General features: G+C 51.9%; 1 long non-coding RNA gene across 1 annotated transcript; it reads right to left on the bottom strand.

The window, feature by feature from the left end:
- Window positions 1-252: 252 nt before the first annotated feature.
- Window positions 253-10,471, bottom strand: LOC123382596. Its single transcript, XR_006591184.1, has 3 exons — window positions 10,028-10,471; window positions 9,372-9,530; window positions 253-1,799 (listed from the first exon to the last, which is right to left on the bottom strand). It is a non-coding gene; the product is annotated as an uncharacterized LOC123382596 (long non-coding RNA).
- Window positions 10,472-18,985: the final 8,514 nt, after the last annotated feature.

Below are 18,985 nucleotides of genomic sequence, written 5' to 3'. Positions count from 1 at the left end.
TTTTTTTTTTTTTTTTTTTTTTTTTTTTTTTTTTTTTACCTCCTCCTCTGCCATTTTCTGTAAGAAGTTCCCTTTTAGGGCGCCTGGGTGGCTCAGTCGGTCGAGCGTCCGACTTCGGCTCAGGTCATGATCTCACGGTTCGTGGGGTCGAGCCCCGCGTCGGGCTCGCTGCTCTCCGCCCAGAGCCGGCTTCGGATCCTCTGTCCCGCTCTGTCTCTGCCCCTCCCCTCCCTCTGGCATTCTCTTTCTCACTCAAGAATAAATAAGCATTCAAAAAAAGAAAAAAAAAGAAGTTCCCTTTTTTAGCGTGGTCCCAGGTAACTCACTGCCTGCACTGGCCCTAACCTAACTTGACCTCGCCCTTAAGAGTCCGGTTCCTGCCAGGCTCGCACCAGACAGAACTATATCCGTCAACAGTCAGGAGGAGAAAAGCAGTTTCACAGATAGAACGTAAACAGATCTGTGGCATGGCCCACACGTGGTCTGGGTTGCAGGTTCAGGGAGTTCCAAAGAAGTGTCTAGAAAAAGGACGGGAAATCAGCAAGAATTGCAAGTGGTCTAAGCAGGGACCACATTGCATCTTATCAACGTCACAGCACATCACGTCGTGTCAACCATGTATCATATCACATGGTGTGTTCACTTGCCCATTTATGGGTTTTTTTTCACGTCCTCAGTACCTTTCAGTTTTCAGGATGGGATTCTGCTCCTAGTTAGGACCAGAGCGGGAGATTGGCCAAACAGGAAAGAACAAGGCTGGCCCGTCCTTGAAGGGGTGAGTTATTGGACCGCTTATAAGAAAGGCATAGAAATTTAAGCAGGAGAGTATTTCTTGGGGTGGAGGCAGGGAAGGTGACTTGAGTGCCTGCAGAATCCCTCCCTGCGCCTCTGGCCGCGTTTTCTTCTAGAACCTGGGGTGGGTGGGCTCGGCCAGTGGCGGCCAGTCAGTCTCTGAGTTGGGGAGAGTCAGGTATGGGAATGATATTGGATGTTGGACTATATGACATCACCAATCACATGTTAGGACACAACCTTCCCGACCTTTCTGGGAACTGCGGTAGGGCTATCATTCAATGTGGTGAATTTGTCCTCGAAGCAGTGAAAAGGCATTTAAGCGGGATTTGATACGCATTTTGAAAATACAACCCCAGCCCTGTAGAGTGGAACTCATAATCTGAGCAGGGTCCTTATCTGAGCAGATGAGCCACATTTATGCCAGTTATCTTGAAGTCAGGGTAGGAGTTTGGGGGAGCAGTAGGATTTGGGGGCTGTGGTAACCCTGGGGCAGGGCTATAGCTTTAGAGTTTGATAAACCTAACAGAGAGGCTCAGGGGACTGGAGTCACGGTCGGAAGAGTCCTTCTGTGCACTGGTTGACCCGGCTGGGATTTATCATAAGCCAGAAGGAACTACTGTCATAATAGGGCGACCTTATCCCGCGTCACCAGCCACGTTCTCGGGACACCAGAGCAAACCCTGGAGATGTGAAGAAATTCCTCGACCTTGGCCTTTTTTTTTTTTTTTTTTTTTTTGTAGTGTGGAGGGAAACAGACGAAATCACCAAAAAGGAAAGAAAACCCTTTTCTTTGAAAAGACTAGTTGCCCTGTGTGGTTGTGAGGGTGCACGTATGTGTGCAAAGTCGGCTTTGGCAACCGGGGTCCGGGGGGCTCCACCAACAGGCATTTGCTGCTCACGGTTCTGGAGGCTGGAGGTCCAAGATCAGGGTGCCGGCCAATTGGGTTCCTGGTGAGGGCTCTCTTCCCGGTTGGCAGACAGCTGTCTTCTTGCTCTGTCCTCACCTGGTGGAGAGAGAGGGAGCACTGGTGTCCCTTCCTCTTCTTTTAAGGGCACTAATCCCATCCCACCTCCCTGACCTCATCGAAACTCAGTCACCTCCCAGAGGCCCCGCCTCCTCATACCCTCACATTGGGGGTAAGGCTTTTTTTCTTTTGTAATGGTTATTTATTTTTGAGAGAGACAGAGTGCAGGGGGGGAGGGGCAGAGAGAGAGGGAGACACAGAATCGGAAGCAGGCTCCAGGCCCGATGCGGGGCTCGAACTCACGGACCGCGAGATACTGACCTGAGCTGAAGTCGGCCACTTAACAGACTGAGCCACCCAGGCGCCCCAGGAGCTGACTTCTAAATGCAGAGATGATTCATGTAGTTTGGAACAACACTGTTTCTAATCACATTAAAAAAAAAACAAACAAAAAAAAACTACACACAGCAGGTGGCCCTTAGTGTTGAAACATTGTTTGCATTTTTCTGGAAGGAGACAGAACTTTAGGACTCTGGCTTCATCCAACAGGAGTTGGGTGCAATGATGTAGTTTTAGGGTAACAGAGCCGGCTAACCTTGACTTCCACATATTTTTATTTGGTTCTCTGCTATGTCTCTAGGTGGGGGGCGGGGGGAGGGGTTCAGGGGGGAGGTTGCCTGGGTGGCTCAGTCGGTTAAACATCCGACTTTGGCTCAGGTCATGATCTTGTGATTCATGAGTTCGAGCCCCACATGGGGCCCTGCACCGACAGCTCAGTCTGCTTGGAATTCTCTCTCTCTCTCTCTTTCTCTCTCTCTCTCTCTCTCTCTCTCTCCTTCTCCCTCTCTTTCTCTGTCCCTCCCCTGCTGTGTTCTCTCTCTCAAAATAAATAAATAAACTAAGAAAAAAAAAACATGGCACTGAGGACCCTTTAGGATTTTCTTAATCTGTACAACGTGATTCTGTCAATCCTTTATTCTGTTATTATAACGAAGAAGCCGGAAAATAGGAAAAGGTCTATAGGACGGATTGACAGAGGGCTCATCTGACGTTTTTTGTGGCAGTGAGGTTGGGGGGGGAGGGCGGTTGTTGATGAAGTCCGTTCTGTCCTTGGTTCTGTCTTCTTTTTAAGTTTCTGGGTCATCTTCTGTTTTGTTGAGCAGTTTGGGATATTTGAGATGTTGGAGGTTAGGGCAGGGTAAGTATAGTTGCAACTCCGGCGGGACCAAAGGTCTGGGGACTGAGCAGGGACAACCTGGTTTCAACGCCAGCCCTCTCTTTGAATGTAACAAAGTGCTGGGTTCCTTTTACGTGGTGTCTACGTGGACAGGAGCCAGACGGCCCTTGTTTGGGACGTGGTCCTTAATCAGGGGGCCTGTAAAAGTCATCAGGAGAGAGTTTCCAAGGATTCACGCACCCGTCCCACCCTTAAAGATTTGGAGTCACTGTTTTGAGTAGGGCCTGGGCACGTTTATCTCGAACAAACTCTAAGCCAAGTGATTCTGGTTCGCACCCGCCCCCGGTCAGAATCCACTGCCGTGAAGGATGGGTCATGGGAGGCCATTTGCTGTCATCTCAGATGCTGTCGTTACTCTGAATGATGTGGCTGGTCCCCGGGTGTTGGCTTGCTCTAACCCTTTACTTGAGAAGTAAATTATTTCTCTAACGTCTCCACCGTGTGCTTGTCTGGCGTCTGCGTGAATATAGGCGCCGAAAGGGGGAACATCGCCTCCGGAGGGAATGCGTCGCTCTGCGTGAAAGGAGAATTCTCCAGGTGGATCTGGAATCCGCTGCTTGGAATTCACATCCGCTGACAGGACCGGCTACGTGATGCGCGCCGCCCGGTGCAAGATGGAAACAAGGGGTCCACTCTTTGAACGTCTCCTTGCAGGCACCTTGTCCGAACAGCATCACAGATTCATCAAACAATTGGTTGTGTTCGATCTGAGAAGCAGACGTCCTAACCAGAGGCCCACGGCTTGTGAGTTAGAACATGGGCGTTTGAACATGGGTATAAAAATCGTGTCTGGCTGACAGGTTTGTTTGGAGGATCCGATGAGCTAATTTGGGGGGAAGCCTGAATAGCCCGCATCACAGGGGAGGCTCTCAGTAAATGCCAGCGGATTTTGCTCCATAGGAAGAGTTACTTTTTTGGCGGGAGAAGAGTCTTTAAAGATGTACATTAAGGGGCACCTGGGTGGCGCAGTCGGTTAAGCGTCCGACTTCAGCCAGGTCACGATCTCGCGGTCCGTGAGTTCGAGCCCCGCGTCAGGCTCTGGGCTGATGGCTCGGAGCCTGGAGCCTGTTTCCGATTCTGTGTCTCCCTCTCTCTGCCCCTCCCCGTTCATGCTCTGTCTCTCTCTGTCCCAAAAATAAAAATAAAAAAAAAAAAACGTTGAAAAAAAAAATAAAGATGTACATTAAGGGCCTCGAGGTGAGATGGCCTCGATTACCCGGGGGGCGCTAAATCCGATGACAAGTGTCTTTACAGAGGCCACCCGGCCACAAGCCGAGGAACGCCTGCCTGGAGGCACCCGGGGCTGGGAGAAGAGAGACACGTTCTTTCGTGGAACCTTCCGAGGGGGCGTGGTTCTGCCGACCCCGGGGGTTTCAGACTTCTGGTCTCCAGAACGGCGAGAGGATAAATTTCAGTTGTTTGCGGAGGAAACGAACACAAACCCCTACATCTCCAACATCACTTTCAGATGAAATCTTCCAAGAACCAGCGATCCCAGTAAGGGCAGTGGAAGACGCTCATGCGGTGCCTCGTGTCCCTCGGGCTCTGCCCTGAGTTCACCTGCAGGGACGTGGAGATTACTGTGTGTTATGAGGCTCCCCGCACCCCCCCCCATCCCCCTCAGGTGTCCACAGCAGCTGCTCTCGGCCCCCCTGGGGGCTTTCTCCAGGGCCCTGGGGACTTGCCTGGGTGTGGGGCGGCCCCTGAATGCCGGGCATTTGACACCCCCAGGGATAACTTTTCACCGATGAGAAACGTGGTCAGGGAGATAGATATAAATATCCCTTGATGGACTGATCCTAAGGAGGGCTGCTTAGGACAGCTTGGAAGGTTATGGTTGCGTTGAACCCAGGTGGCCCGCTCCTGGGAACACATTCCAAATGAAGGGCCTGCCTCCAGTCCCTTATTCCAGAATATGTCGGGGGTGGGGGGAGTGAATCCAAAGCAAGACACGGACCAATAACCCTCTTAATGACTTTAATTAAGGTACGTCTCCGTGAACACGTATGTTACTATGTTACCGTGCACAGTGTAGACCGGTGGAGAAGAAGAACTGTGTAGAAGGTAGGTTAGCCTCTGGTTCCCTTCTCTCAGCCTGGAGGTGCAGCTCCAATTGCGGGGGGGGGGGGGCGGGGGGGGGGGAGTCTAATCGTCCCATCTGATTTCCAGGAAAATTATCGGGACCAAAGGCAGAGAATCCAAAGTTGCTTTGGCAGAAAAGTCGACACTTGTAGCCAAAATGCAAGTGATGGAAACTTTGAGGCTTCAAAGGAGCCAAGTGTCCTTTGATGACCAAATATTACAACGTGTCCATCGAGTTCGCTTATGTGGCTTTTGGGGGGCGGGGATGATCAGCTGTAAATATACACTTAGAGAATCAGAGAGACCCGCCCCCTCACCCCTCCCCCCCATCAGAGATTAATTTATGTCTTTTCTGCTCTGTTGTTGCGGCTGCTACTCTTGTCACTTGGGGGATCCCCGCGTGGGCTCGCGATGGTTCCGCCGGCGGAACTTCTCATCGTATGTTGGGAAATTCGAATGCTCGTTGTTATGTTGTGAAGAAACACGTACGTTGTTGAACTTCTCGGGCACTGCAGAGGTGTGACAGAGTGAGACACAGGCTAAAGAACGATGCGTTCTTTTCTGGGAAACTGAGACTATATGTTTTGGACCGGGCAGGCAGCTGGTCACGAGTTACGTGTCAAAATCCGCAAGCTGGCCCAGGGTGAGCCGAGTGAGGAGTGATGGGTAGTCTCCAGACTGAGTTCGGGGCTTGCTGCTGATTGAAGGGTTCCTCACACTTTTCTCCGGCTCCGATGTGACACCCCCCGCCCCCCTTCTGCCTGGAGAAGTCCCTTCTTTTTTTTTTTTTAATTTTTTAAAAAGTTTTATTTATTTTTGAGAGAGAGAGAGAGACAAAGACAGAGCATGAGCAGGGGAGGGGCAGAGAGAGGAGGAGACACAGAATCCGAAGCAGGCTCCAGGCTCTGAGCTGTCAGCACGGAGCCCGACGCAGGACTCGAACTCCCAAACGGTGAGATCAGACCTGAGCCGAAGTCGGACGCTCAAGTGACTGAACCACCCAGACGCCCCTAACATGCTTTATCTTGAGGTGGAAATGCCGGAGAAGCTAACCGTGTCAGGCTCTAAAGAATAAATAGTTGCTTTTATTAAAGATTACTGTTCAGGCAGAAGGAAGGAAGGAATCTCTAGTGTATGTTCAGGTGCAACTTCGGAGAATCCTTTTGCTTATGGTTGATTTTTTTTTTTTTTAAGTCTATTTATTTATTTGGGGGGGGGGGCGCAGAAAGAAAGGGATAGACAGAGAATTCCAAGCAGGCTCCGCACTGTTTGTGGGCTCAACCCCACGAACTATGAGATCGTGACCTCAGCATGACCAAAGTCGGACGCCCCACTGACAGAGCCACCCAGGCGCCCCGGGGCTGATCTGCTCCGCTGGGGAGGCAGGCCCCAAGCCCATCCCAGGGGGGTCTTGCCACCCCTGTGGCTGCTTTGATCAGAATCCGGGTCTTGCTTTCTCATCAAATCCTTACGGACGTCACTTTGCTAATGGCTCTGTCACGGGCACCTCCAGTCAGAGAGAGTCCCTGGTTACTGTGCCAGTGTTATCTTGGGCCGCACGGATCCTGTGAATGACAGGGACTAAACTGCTTTACCGTCCGGAAACTCCCAGAAGCCTGGCTCTTTGTCAGGAATTCTCAATTCGCCTTGTTGGCAGTTTCGTGGCTCGGGTGGAGAGCAGCTGTTCTGGACTTCACGGAGGTGAAGGGGCATTCACCTGGGGACGCAGAGGGTGATGGGGACCCGGGGGGGGGGAGGTGGGGGTCACCAGGCTCTCCTGTCGTTTGTAATGTTGGAGGCATGAAGGCACCCCTGCCGGGCTGGAGGGAGGGGTGAGGAAAACAGATCCCAAGCAACCTGCACAAATGACGGGTATGAGCTCGTGGCCGGAACCCTCTGCCTCAGAGCTTCTGTGAAGTGGGACTGTCGCCGAGGTGCTTTCTCCTCCAGGGAGGGCCGTGAAGGAGTCATTTAACAGGACCGATGTTGTTTTCGGGGCGCCTCCCTTGTTCCACTGTGTGTCCATTTTTCCACCGGCAAATACTTAGCTGGGTCGTAGACCGCGGGGTCGGCTCGGCAAACGGGGAATCTGGTCGGCGCAGTGTGGACCCAGGAGCCGCACGCTTAATACAAGTGGCAGAAACGAGAAGCAAAGGTGTGATGGCTTTCTTACCTTCGGATCCGTGTGTTCCTTAAAAAGGCGCTGACACATTCTTGCCCCAGCATGTTGCACGGGGACACTAGGGTCGAAGGGAATTAAGCGGCTCGTCCGCTGCAACGTAGCTAGTGCCTCGGTTCCCTCTCTCTCTCTCTCTCTCTGCCCCTTGCTCACTTGTGCCCTCTCTCCGTCTCTAAAAACAAAGGGCGGGGGGATGCTGTGCGGCTCAGTCGTTGAGCATCTGACTTTGGCTCGGGTCACGATCTTATGGTTCCTGAGTTCGAGTCCCACGTCGGACGAGAATGAGCTCCGCGTAGCGTGAGCTCCGGCCCTGCTTTGGGTGAGCCCCGCGGGTCCAGGGGGGTTGCTATCACCTTTTCTGTGTTTTTGATTATCTAATACTCCCTATCTGGGTTCTGTACATAAGTAGCGTCCCATGGCTTGTAAGTTAGAACATGGATGTTTGAACACAGGTATAATAATCGTGTCCATCTGATAGGTTTGTTTCGGGTAAAGCCTGAATAGTCCACCTCACAGGCGAGGCTCTCGACAAATGGAAACCAAGACCCCTTGTCGTTCTGTCCATCAGAGCGAGGACACCACACGCATGTGTGCGCGTGTGTTAGAAAGCGGGGAGCGGAAAGCCATCGCGCGCCCAGGTAGGGCAGTGTCACCGACCGCGCTGCACGAGTCGGGCTCGGAGAGGCTAGTGGTTTGCGTTTGGCCCTTTCCGTGATGACATCTTACCATCGGAAGGGCGGCCGTGGACGGCCGTGTTCCTGTGGCTCGCTGTCACCCTGCTAACTTGCTCTCATATCCGTGGCTCCAGACGCTGGCTTTCAAACCTTGCTTCTGGTTGTGTTCGCTCCGGACACAGAAGAGCAGAGGCAAGGTTTAGATCCCCGAGAGATGAGCGGACAGGATGAAGGGATGCTCCGCGTCGTGGGGAGTTTGGGGAAAGGGTAGAAGTTATTTCCGTAAGAGTTACACGTGGCCTTCAACACCAGACTTTTTTCTTGTGGTTCCTCAGGGCTGACCCCGAACCACGGAGAAGCAGCCTCGGAAAAGCAGTTCTGGGTCAACCGGCATTTCGGGGGGCTTGGGGGGTGGGCTGGGGGGCGGAGAACGCTTCGCAAGATAACGTAGCTGACCTTGGAGGACGGAGCTGACGATGGGCCCCAGCCCACGGGATTTTCTCAGGGATTGGGGAACAGACATAAAGCTCCTGGCATGGCGCCTAGCACATGGTGATCGCTCAGGAAATGTTGGCTGCTGTGACAATTGTTCTACGTAGCATGATTTTTATAAAATGCGTTTCTCTCAAAAGTAAAATAAATAAATAAATAAATACTAAAATTTTTTTTTTTTTAAAAAGGGGCGCCCGGGTGGCTCAGTCGGTTGAGCGCCCGACTTCAGCTCAGGTCATGATCTCGCGGTCCGTGAGTTCGAGCCCCGCGTCGGGCTCTGGGCTGACCGCTCGGAGCCTGGAGCCCGCTTCGGATTCTGTGTCTCCCTCTCTCTCTGCCCCTCCCCTGCTCGTGCTCTGTCTCTCTCTGTCTCTCTCAAAAATAAATAAACATTAAAAACCCATTTTTGTTAAACGCCTTCGCGGTGAAGACGCTCGGCCCAACAGTGACTCCCGAGGATTCACGGGTGGGGCGTCCATGTTTTTTGTTGGGAGAAACTACTGGAGTCCCATGTTTGTTTGTTTGTTTTTTCCCATTGCCTCCTCGAGGTAGCAAAGCGGAAGGTCTTTCGCTCTGGAAGAGCCTGCCCTGTGTCCCTGATGCTGGGAAACACACACTAGTGTGTAATTCCCACCCAGAGAGGGCTGAAGGTGCCACGCGGTGGCTGGTGCTGCCTCTACGGCCCTTTTTTAGAAGTCAGGCCAAAGGGGGTGTGTCCTGTATATTCTAGAGACACCTAGAGACCCTGATGGACCCTGATGTGGGACGTGGCCTGGAGCCGGATGAAAGGGATCCTGGCTGGAAGGTCCTCCCAGGGAGAACCTGAGAGGCGGCAGCCAGAAGTCCGGGGGCTGGGGGAGAGAGTTGGAAGGTGCCGGCAGGCAATGCCTCGCTCTGAGGAGGGCGCTGAAGTCCCCAGGGGGAGCCACTCTGAGAAACCCACTCACCTGCCCCACAAGGCGGGAGTCAGCTCTGGGCACCGTCCCCCCTGCAGAGAACGAATACCGTGTCAAACCGGGCCTGCCTCTCAGGCTCTTCCAGATCCTTCTATCCACTGGACAGCAGAGGCGTCAGAAGTAGGGAGACCATATCACCGACTGTGCCAACTAGGACGTTGAGAGAAAGAAAGCGCTCTTCTCAGTAACCATGTCTGGGCAAGTGACCTAAACTGGATGCTTCCGGGCAAACTTGCCATCGTCCTGGGCAGCCAAGCAGCAGACAGATGCGGGAGGAGGGGCTGGAGAAGAATGGAAGGTCCGGTGCTCCAGATGCTCCTCCAGTGCAGACATCAGGGTTTACATTCTTTTTTTTTTTTTTTTTTTAATGTTTGTTTATTTTTGAGAGAGAGCACGAGCAGGGGAGGGGCAGAGAGAGAGGGAGCCACAGAATCCGAAGCAGGATCCAGGCTCCGAGCTGTCAGCGCAGAGCCCGACGCGGGGCTCGAACCCCCGAAACCGTGAGATCCTGACCCCAGCCGAAGTCAGATGCTTACCGGACTGAGCCACCCAGGCGCCCCAGGCCTCGGGGTTTAAAACGGGGCCCCCAACCGGGGAGGAGGGGAGAAGCCTCAGCTGAATGAAATCTGGAGCTTTAGTCCGCTGACCTGATACTCTTCTCGACTGAGAGGGGCCAGTCCAGAAAAGGTGGGGAGGCTCCGAAGATTTCATCCGGGGACAGGCCGCGGACTGCAGGGGAGTGTGGCGAAGAAGCAAAGCTGCTCTAGGAGTCCGCCAGATCCCTCGCAGCGCTTTCAAGAAAACGTTACGGTGTCTGATGCCCGTAATGATGGGGCCCATTTAATAGGCGAGGTGACAAGGTCAGAAGCCAAAGAAGTTCCAGCGCCTGGGTTCTTCCTGCCCCCCACCCCCCCATCGGAATTCCTCTCAACCCCCACCTGCCCTTCAGCACCTATATTTCTGCTGGGATCAGCCCCTGGGGGAATCGGCTTGGAGGGTTGCCGTGGAGACAAGCCCCGCCCCAAGTGGGAGGTGGGCTTAGACAGTTTATGCTAATAGTTGCCATCCCTGGGTGGTTCTCATTGGCTCAGGGGCTGACGTCATCCCCGGGTCTCACAAAGCAGATATTCTGACCCAAGCAGATATCACGACACAGATACTGGGATCCGTGTTTGTAGATACAGGAGTTGAGGCCAAGAGAGCGCGTGTTCCAGGACCCAGTTTCCACTACAGCGGGGACCCAGGAAGCCCTGGTTTTTAAATTTGGACATCGGTGGTCTTTCATTCTTTTGCAAGGCCTCTCTAGACAGAATTCTAGAGTTTCTTCTGGTTTCTGTGAGTGCGGCTTGGAACGAGGCGTTTCTAGGGTAGTCGCTTCTTCTGTTGCCGGGCACCCTTTGTTGGCACTCTAATGCCAACTGTCTTTGTCACCGGCGGGAAGGTAGGTGGCTGGAAATGCTCTGGAGGGTTGAGGGCCCCGTGTCATTTGTTTTGCTAATGGGGCTGTTGTATTCTAGGGGCTGCTTCATCCTGACATAATAGGCGAGAGATCAAAATTGATTTCCAAGCCGACACTGTCAGGGAACACGTCTGAACTGTCTTTTGGGATCTAATCTCTCTGTCCACTTCCGCAGAGAGGTTGGATGTCGTTTAAAAAGATGTCAACAAGTTTGTCCTTGATGGGTGAGCTGACGTAACAAGAGCCTCACGCTCCGTACGGGCCGCGGGGTGATCAGCGCCTGAAGAAACCTGTGCCACTCTGGTCGCATTAGTAGGAGCACGGTGCCGGTCCAGGGAGGTGATGGGCTGCGGGGCTCACCGGCCTGCTTTAGCGGGTGCCCACGGGGGGATGTTAACACGATAATGTCCATTTAGAGGAGGGTAACGAACGCTGTGAAGGATCTGGAATTTGACGTGATGAATGTTTGAGAGGCAGTTAATGAGTCCGCATCTGGGAGGACCGAAGAACAATTATGTCCTCTTTGAAGTTTGGAAGGCCTGTCTTGAAGCTGAGCGTTGTGGATTTTATTCCGTGTGTCTTTAGGAGGCTACGGGTGGAAATCACCGGAAGGCAGGCTTTGTTTTTCATACAAGGAAAAGGTTTCCAACTGTCAGGACTTCCTGACATTGAAGTATTTGGCTTGAGGGGGATTGAGGCCTTCGTCCATGGGGACCGTGTGGAGTCCCTTTCTTTGCTCATCCCCCTCCACAGGGGCACGCAACAGAGAGAGCCTCTTTGTATCAGGGAATTCACTTGGGCCTCATCTACCTACACCCTCTCTGGCTTTCCTTGGGCATCAGCCCCCGTGGTTCTCAGCAATCTCATCCTGGCTGCTGTTGAGTCTCTTTGATAGCTTTCCCTTTTGTAGGCCAGTGAGTGCTAGAAGCGGGCGCCTGAGGGCTGCTGCCAGCTCCACAAGGCCATCCGGGACTCAAGCACTCATCCTTCTGCCCCAACAGCCTCAGAGCCTGACTTCTACCTCATGGCCAGAGACGGGTCCTTGGGGCTCCAGCCATCACATCTGCATCCCAGGCAGCCGAAAAAAAAAAAAAAAAAAAAAAAAAAAACCTGACAGATTCCTTATGTTTTTGTTCTATCTCCTTAACCACATCTTAAAAAGCTGGAAGAAGCACTCTTTTGGCCAGATTCAAAGCTGCCTTGAAAAGATGGAGATACTACTGACATAAATCTGCCGCGGTTCCCAAATTTCCCAGAACCCTCTGCTGGCGTCCATCATTCCCCATGGTTGGCTCCACCTGGCTGTCTCACCGGCACCCCAGAGCCTCCCCACTATGCTACTCCCTGAGGCCCCTCTGCTTGCCTCTTTCCCAAACTGAAGCCCGGTTGCCATGGTGATGCTTCCCTCGCTCTTCCCGGAACTGAATCGCTTAGCAGGCCTAGCCGCGTCCTGGATTTATCCACTTCTCCCTTCCGTCTCTTCTGCCTCTTCGTCCACACCGCCACCACCTCTGGTCTGGATTCCTGGAAAAAAACCTGTTCGTGACCCTCCCTGCTTAAACGGAAAATGGTAGGAGAAAGGTCCTTGCTGACCTTTCCATGGAAAGTTTCCTCCTTCCCTCCTCCCCCGCCTTCTCGAGCTGCCCCGACCCAGTTTTCAGCCTTTGCTTTCTCTTGTCTCTGGACATCATCTCTGGCTTTACTTTTGTTGTTGTTGTTGTTTCCATGTTTATTTATATTTGAGAGAGAGAGAGAGACAGGACATGAGCGGGGAGGGGCAGAGAGAGAGGGAGACACAGAATCCAAAGCAGGCTCCAGGCTCCGAGCTGTCAGCACAGAGCCCGACGCGGGGCTGGAACCCACGAACCGTGAGATCATGACCTGAGCCGAAGTCAGATGCTTAACCGACGGAGCCACCCAGGGGCCGCTCTGGCTTTTCTTTTGAGTATTACACCTCTTCCCCCCTCTTTCCTCTGTTGGTCTGACTCAGCCCTATGACTCATTCGTTAGGTCTCCCAGTGAACGTCACTTTCTATTTTTTCCTGGGCTAATGTGTATTGAACCCTTACTACAAGCACGGCCGGGTGGTTAGCATTTATATGGATTTTCTCATTTGGGTTTTCTCCAGGACCCTGAGAGGTGGGAACTAGTCTTTTTGTCACTTTACATATGTGGACATTTGAGATGTAGGTCACGTAGGTGATCAGAAGTCGAGCCCGGGGACATGGGACATCTTTCTGCTCCTCGGCACCTTCGTGGATCCTTCCATCCCTGGAAGGCGGCAGCGCTGTGACCTCGGGGTTCCCGAAGCGTCCCAGATACAGGATTCGGTGCATGTGTGTCCATACAGAGCTGGTTTGTGGGGACCAGACAGCCTTGGTTCTCATCTGCGCCTCGCCATTTATTGTGACCCGGGGCAATTATCCAACCGTTCTCAGCCTGTGTGAAATGTGGGAAGAGCATATATTCTCTATTTTTTTTTTTTTAATGTTTGTTTATTTTTGAGAGAGACAGAGACAGAGAGAGAACAAGCCGGGGAGGGGCAGAGAGAGAGAGAGAGAGAGAATCCCAAGCAGGCTCCGCCCTGTCAGCAGGAAGCCTGATGCAGGGGTCGAACTCACAAACCATGAGACTATGGCCTGAGCTGAAACTAAGAGTCAGACGCTTAGCCGACGGAGCCATCCAGACTCCTCATGAAAGGCAAGTATCTAATATTTAAACGAATGACTAACTATCATTTAAATGAATAAGTAAGCGAATGAATGTAGTGTACCTACTGCACAGTTAACTCCCCCTTTATTTGAATTTTTTTTAATGTTTTTATTTATTTTTGAGACAGAGACAGAGCATGAGCAGGGGAGGGGCCGAGAGAGAGAGAGACACACAGAACCCGAAGCGGGCTCCAGGCTCTGAGCTGTCAGCACACAGCCCGACGGGGGGCTCGAACTCACGGACTGTGAGATCATGACCTGAGCCGAAGTCGGATGCTCAACCGACTGAGCCACCCAGGCGCCCCACTCCCCCTTTATTTGAAGGGCAGATGTCTGCTGGTTGGAGCTGACAGATAGCAATCTCTCCTTCTCTCCAGGACAGCATGCTGTTCTCCTGTGTCTGTGCCTGGTGGCGATCCATCATTCCCTACAGGGACCCTGGTCATCCACTTCCTCAGTTACTCAGTAAAGTCCCTCCCCTAAGAGCAGAGGATTGGTTAAGGAAAAGATATGAGACCAGAATTGTCCAATCAGACTGAAGCCGAGGACATTTGCTCTAGACGGATGGAAGGAAGGCTGTCCCCCCTGGAAGGGCAAGGAAGCTACTCACGTTCTCCAACAACCACAGATCCTGGGCTTCCCACCCAGAAGAAGGAATTAAAATGCCAGTCTGCAGTCTCACAGGGAAAGAGGGGGTGATCGGCATGAAGTGTTCGAAGTCCGTCTCCCTGTTTAGGAGGAGGGTAGAGATACCGAATAACTTGAGGTCTCGGTTAGCCAAGGAGGCACGTTAAAATTTTGACCCCTGAACACCTAGAAATTGCAGATGTCACTGCTAAGTATCAGAGGGAAGTAAAAGTATAAAGGATAACTGATTAGTCTCAGGATGCGGGCGTGGAAATGTGGAAAAAAAAACATAAAAACAGTGAGAAAGCGGGGCGCCTGGGTGGCGCAGTCGGTTAAGCGTCCGACTTCAGCCAGGTCACGATCTCGCGGTCCGGGAGTTCGAGCCCCGCGTCGGGCTCTGGGCTGATGGCTCGGAGCCTGGAGCCTGTTTCCGATTCTGTGTCTCCCTCTCTCTCTGCCCCTCCCCCGTTCATGCTCTGTTTCTCTCTGTCCCAAAAATAAAATAAAAAACGTTGAAAAAAAAATAAATAAACGTTAAAAATTTTAAAAAAATATATCAATTTCTAATACAGTAATTGTAGATAGAGGTAACCTATGCAAAGGAAAGCTTTTGGCTAAGTTGGCTAAACATCCGACTTCATTAAAAAAATTTTTTTTTAGGGGCGCCTGGGTGGTGCAGTCGGTTAAGCGTCCGACTTCAGCCAGGTCACGATCTCGCGGTCCGGGAGTTCGAGGCGGTCCGGGAGTTCGAGCCCCGCGTCGGGCTCTGGGCTGATGGCTCGGAGCCTGGAGCCTGTTTCCGATTCTGTCTCTCCCTCTCTCTCTGCCCCTCCCCCGTTCGTGCTCTGTCTCTCTCTGTCCCAAAAATAAATAAACGTTGAAAAAAAAAAAAAACAATGAGAAAGCACAGAATAGTAAAAACTGAAGGCATAAAAATTGGTTTGCACATTTGCTGTAAGTGGACTCAACTCCTAAGTCGAGAGGCAGACGCTGAGAGGTCGAATGAAAAAAGAAAAATCCATCTGAGTGCACAATACAGGAGACGTACCCAGAACGTAAAGACACGGAGGCATCGAAAGTATTCGGAAGGAAGAGCGACGAGTCAGCTGCTGAACAAGACAACGTTGTCACATTCACATTGGACAACTGCTTTCCAAGGAAAGGAGAAATTAGGCATAATGACGCGGTCCCCGTGATGTGAAAAGTAACCATTCTTTGGAAATGCGTGACGATTTTAAGCTTGAAGTGATGATACAGTCTCAAACAATACACAGGGAAAACTTGATTGAATTATATGGAGAATTGGACAGATCCATAATGATTCTGGGAGATTTTGCCTCACTGTCAGTATTAGAACCAATAGACTGAAACATAGAAAGACATACATTATTTAAACATCTTTTGGGGCGCCTGGGTGGCCCAGTCGGTTAGGCGTCCGCCTTCGGCTCAGGTCGTGATCTCAACGATGCGTGGGTTCGAGCCCACGAACGTTAAAAAGATTTTAAAAAATAAACATCTTTTGAAACTCTCCAAGATACAAAAAGCATACTCTGTACCCAGTAATTAGTGAATATATATTTATTTCTAGTACACGTGGCCACATTTGCAAAAATTGACCACTGATTAACCCATAAGACAAATTTAAGAAAATATCGAAGAGTAACATACAGACCGCAATTTCTGTCTACAACACAATTAAATTAGAGGATGGCCGCACAAGGGGCATGTGTTGTTTCAAGACCGCAACCCGGGAGGAGGATCCTTTCTGTCCCTGGTGTAAGGATCACGGGTGACAGGCCTAGAGAGGTCTCGCTTTTGTGGCTGGTTTCCTTCTGTCGGTGCCAGCAACAGGCTGGACCTAATACGTGCTGGTGTCTACCTAGGGGTTGATCATCGTCATTCACTTTTTTTTTAAGTTTATTTATTTATTTTGAGAGAGAGAAAGAGAGCGCACATGAGCTGGGAAGGGGCAGAGAGAGAGAGAGAATCAGAGAGAGAGAGAGAATTCCAAGCAGGCTCTGCCCTGTCCGAAAGAGCCCCACTCGGGGCTCGAACTCAACAAACCGTGAGAACACAACCTGAGCCGAAATCAAGAGTTGGACTCTTTTTTTTTTTTTTTTTTAATGTTCTCTTTTAACGCTTATTCATTTTTGAGAGACAGAGACAGTGCAAACGGGAGAGGGGTGGGGGGGTGGAATACAGAATCTGAAGCAGGCTCCAGGCTCTGAGTGATCAGCACAGAGCCCAACACGGGGCTTGAACCCACGGACCGCGAGATCATGACCTGACCGAAGTCGGACGCTCAACCGACTGAGCCACCCAGGCGCCCCTGTCATTCTCTTTGTGAAGAGAATCCAGGAGGAGGAGGAGGAAGAAGGCGGGGCCGTAGCCTGGCACTATGACATTGGAGAGGAAGAGCTGAGATTCCAAAAATTCACCCAAAGCACATGAATTCCTATAGTTTCTGCCCTTGCACGACTGAAGCGTGAACAGGAGCCCTACCCAAAATACAGAAACCCCCAGAGTTAAATTTGCAGAAAACAGGCAGGAGTTGAACTTACTCAGAATAAGTCCTCGGGAAATATCAAGCCCACAAAACAAACGGACTGAAAGTTTTCCCCTTGTTACCAAGCTGGTCTAGCATCATTCGGCAGGAATCAGAACAGGCCTGGACGCTGCATGGGAAGCACAGAAGGGCTTCCTCTGGTGGCCCTGGGTGTGACGGGAAAGCTGGCCTGCTTTTCCTTTGGGGGAGGGACAGGCAGTCCTGTACACCTGCTTCAGGGTCCGGGATTCAGGACTTTCTAAAAATACGTGAAAGCCTTGAGGGGCTTCCCTGACGCGGCCTCCGTGAATCCCCGTAATTATGGCAAAGAGGTTTTGAAAACGAAACCTTATTTTAACGCACCGTGTAAAGATAGTTTATTTCCACGCATAATATCACCTATTATCACGCACAGGCTAACATGCTTCGAGAAGATGTGTTACAGAAAAAGTGAAGTTTGGAGATCCTGGCCGTAATGTGTGTGTGTGTGTGTGTGTGTGTGTGTGTGTGTGTAAAAATGGACTCTCTTTACAGCCTTGCCTTTCCTTTAAAAGCGGGGTGTTCTCTGCGTGCATCAATCTCTGCTCCTACTGGGTGATCCGTGAAGTAAAAAAAAAAAGCCCTTGGGGTGCCTGGGGGGCTCAGTCAGTTAAGCATCCAATTCTTGGTTTCGGCTCAGGTCATGATCTCGCGGTTTGTGAGTTCGAGCCCCGCGTCGGGCTCTGTGCTGACAGCTCAGAGCGTGGAGCCTGCTTCCGATTCTGTGTCCCCCTCTCTCTCTGTCCCTCCCCCACTCATGGTCTGTCTCTCTCTGTCTCAGAAATAAATAAACATAAAAAAAGGACGCAATATCAGTATCCATTCTTTTTTCCTTTTAGATCGGCTTTTTTTTTTAAGAGCAGTTTTATGTTCATGGCAAAGCTGAGCGGAAAGCCAGAGTTCTCCTATGCCCCCCAGTCTCCCACCCCCACACCTGGCGCCCCCACGAGGAACATCTTGCACTAGACTGGTACGTTTGTGGCAGCCGAGGAGCCTACGTTGGCCCGTCATCACCCCACCATAGCTGACACTGTGGTCCACTCTCGGTGGGGTCCGTCCTGTGGGTTTGCGCAAACGGGCACCGATGTGTATCCACCGTTGAAGTATCGTGAGACGAGTTGCACTGCCCTGAAAATCCTCTGCTGTGTCTGTTCACCCCTGCCCGCCACCCACCCCCTGGCGACCACTGATCATTTTACTGCCTCCCTAGCGTCGCCTTTTCCAGAAGGTCACGTAGCTGGTAAAATACAGTGGGTAGCCTTCCTCGATTGGCTTCGTTCCCTTAGGAATATGCATCTAAGATGGTTTCATTTTTTTTTAACGTTTATTTATTTTTGGGACAGAGAGAGACAGAGCATGAACGGGGGAGGGGCAGAGAGAGAGGGAGACACAGAATCGGAAACAGGCTCCAGGCTCTGAGCCATCAGCCCAGAGCCCGACGCGGGGCTCCAACTCACGGACCGCGAGATCGTGACCTGGCTGAAGTCGGACGCTCAACCGACTGCGCCACCCAGGCGCCCCAAGATGGTTTCATTTTTAGAAGTTCTTAAAATGTCCTTCTCACCCCCCAGCCTGGGGCGGGGGGGGGGGCGGGCTTCCTCCAATTCTTACATTTCTTTGTCTCATTCCCACCCCTCCCCCCCCATCTCAGGACTTCAGTCTGTAGTTCCTCATTATCATTATTTTTGGGGAGAGAGAGATAGAGCAGGAGCGGGGGAAGGGCAGAGAGCACGGTTAGACAGAATCCCAAGCAGTTTCTGCACTGTCAGCACGGAGCCCGGACGCGGGGCTCGAACCCACGAACCGCGAGATCATGACCTGAGCCGAAATCAGCAGTCGGACCCTGAACTGACTGAGCCACCCAGGCGCCCCACGACAGGCTCGTTCTATTTTCCTCGGTTGTGCACAGGTCTGCCTGCAGCCAGAGCTATGTCCTTGGGGAGGGATTCTGTGAACACAAAACTCTCATCCGTGCACCCACCACAGCTGCTCGATGCGGGGGAGAGTTGGGAACTCACACTTGTCTGACCTGCCCTTCCCCTGCCCTTGCCCCGTGACCTTCAAGAGCTCTCTGTTGTCCAATGGAAAAAACAACAGCACCTTAGTTAGGCTTTCCGGGCATTCATGACGGGCTTTCAACCAGCCCTGCTGATAACCTCGTTCGTTTGCTTCCTTTCCGTGGAAGCCAACCAAATCGGGTCGCTCGGTGTGCTTCCTCGCTCGG

This window comes from Felis catus, chromosome E3 (genome assembly GCF_018350175.1).
Source record: "Felis catus isolate Fca126 chromosome E3, F.catus_Fca126_mat1.0, whole genome shotgun sequence".
In the NCBI taxonomy this organism is placed as follows: Eukaryota; Metazoa; Chordata; class Mammalia; order Carnivora; family Felidae; genus Felis; species Felis catus.
Note: the sequence above shows the minus strand (reverse complement) of the source record. Positions and strands in the feature narration are given on the sequence as shown.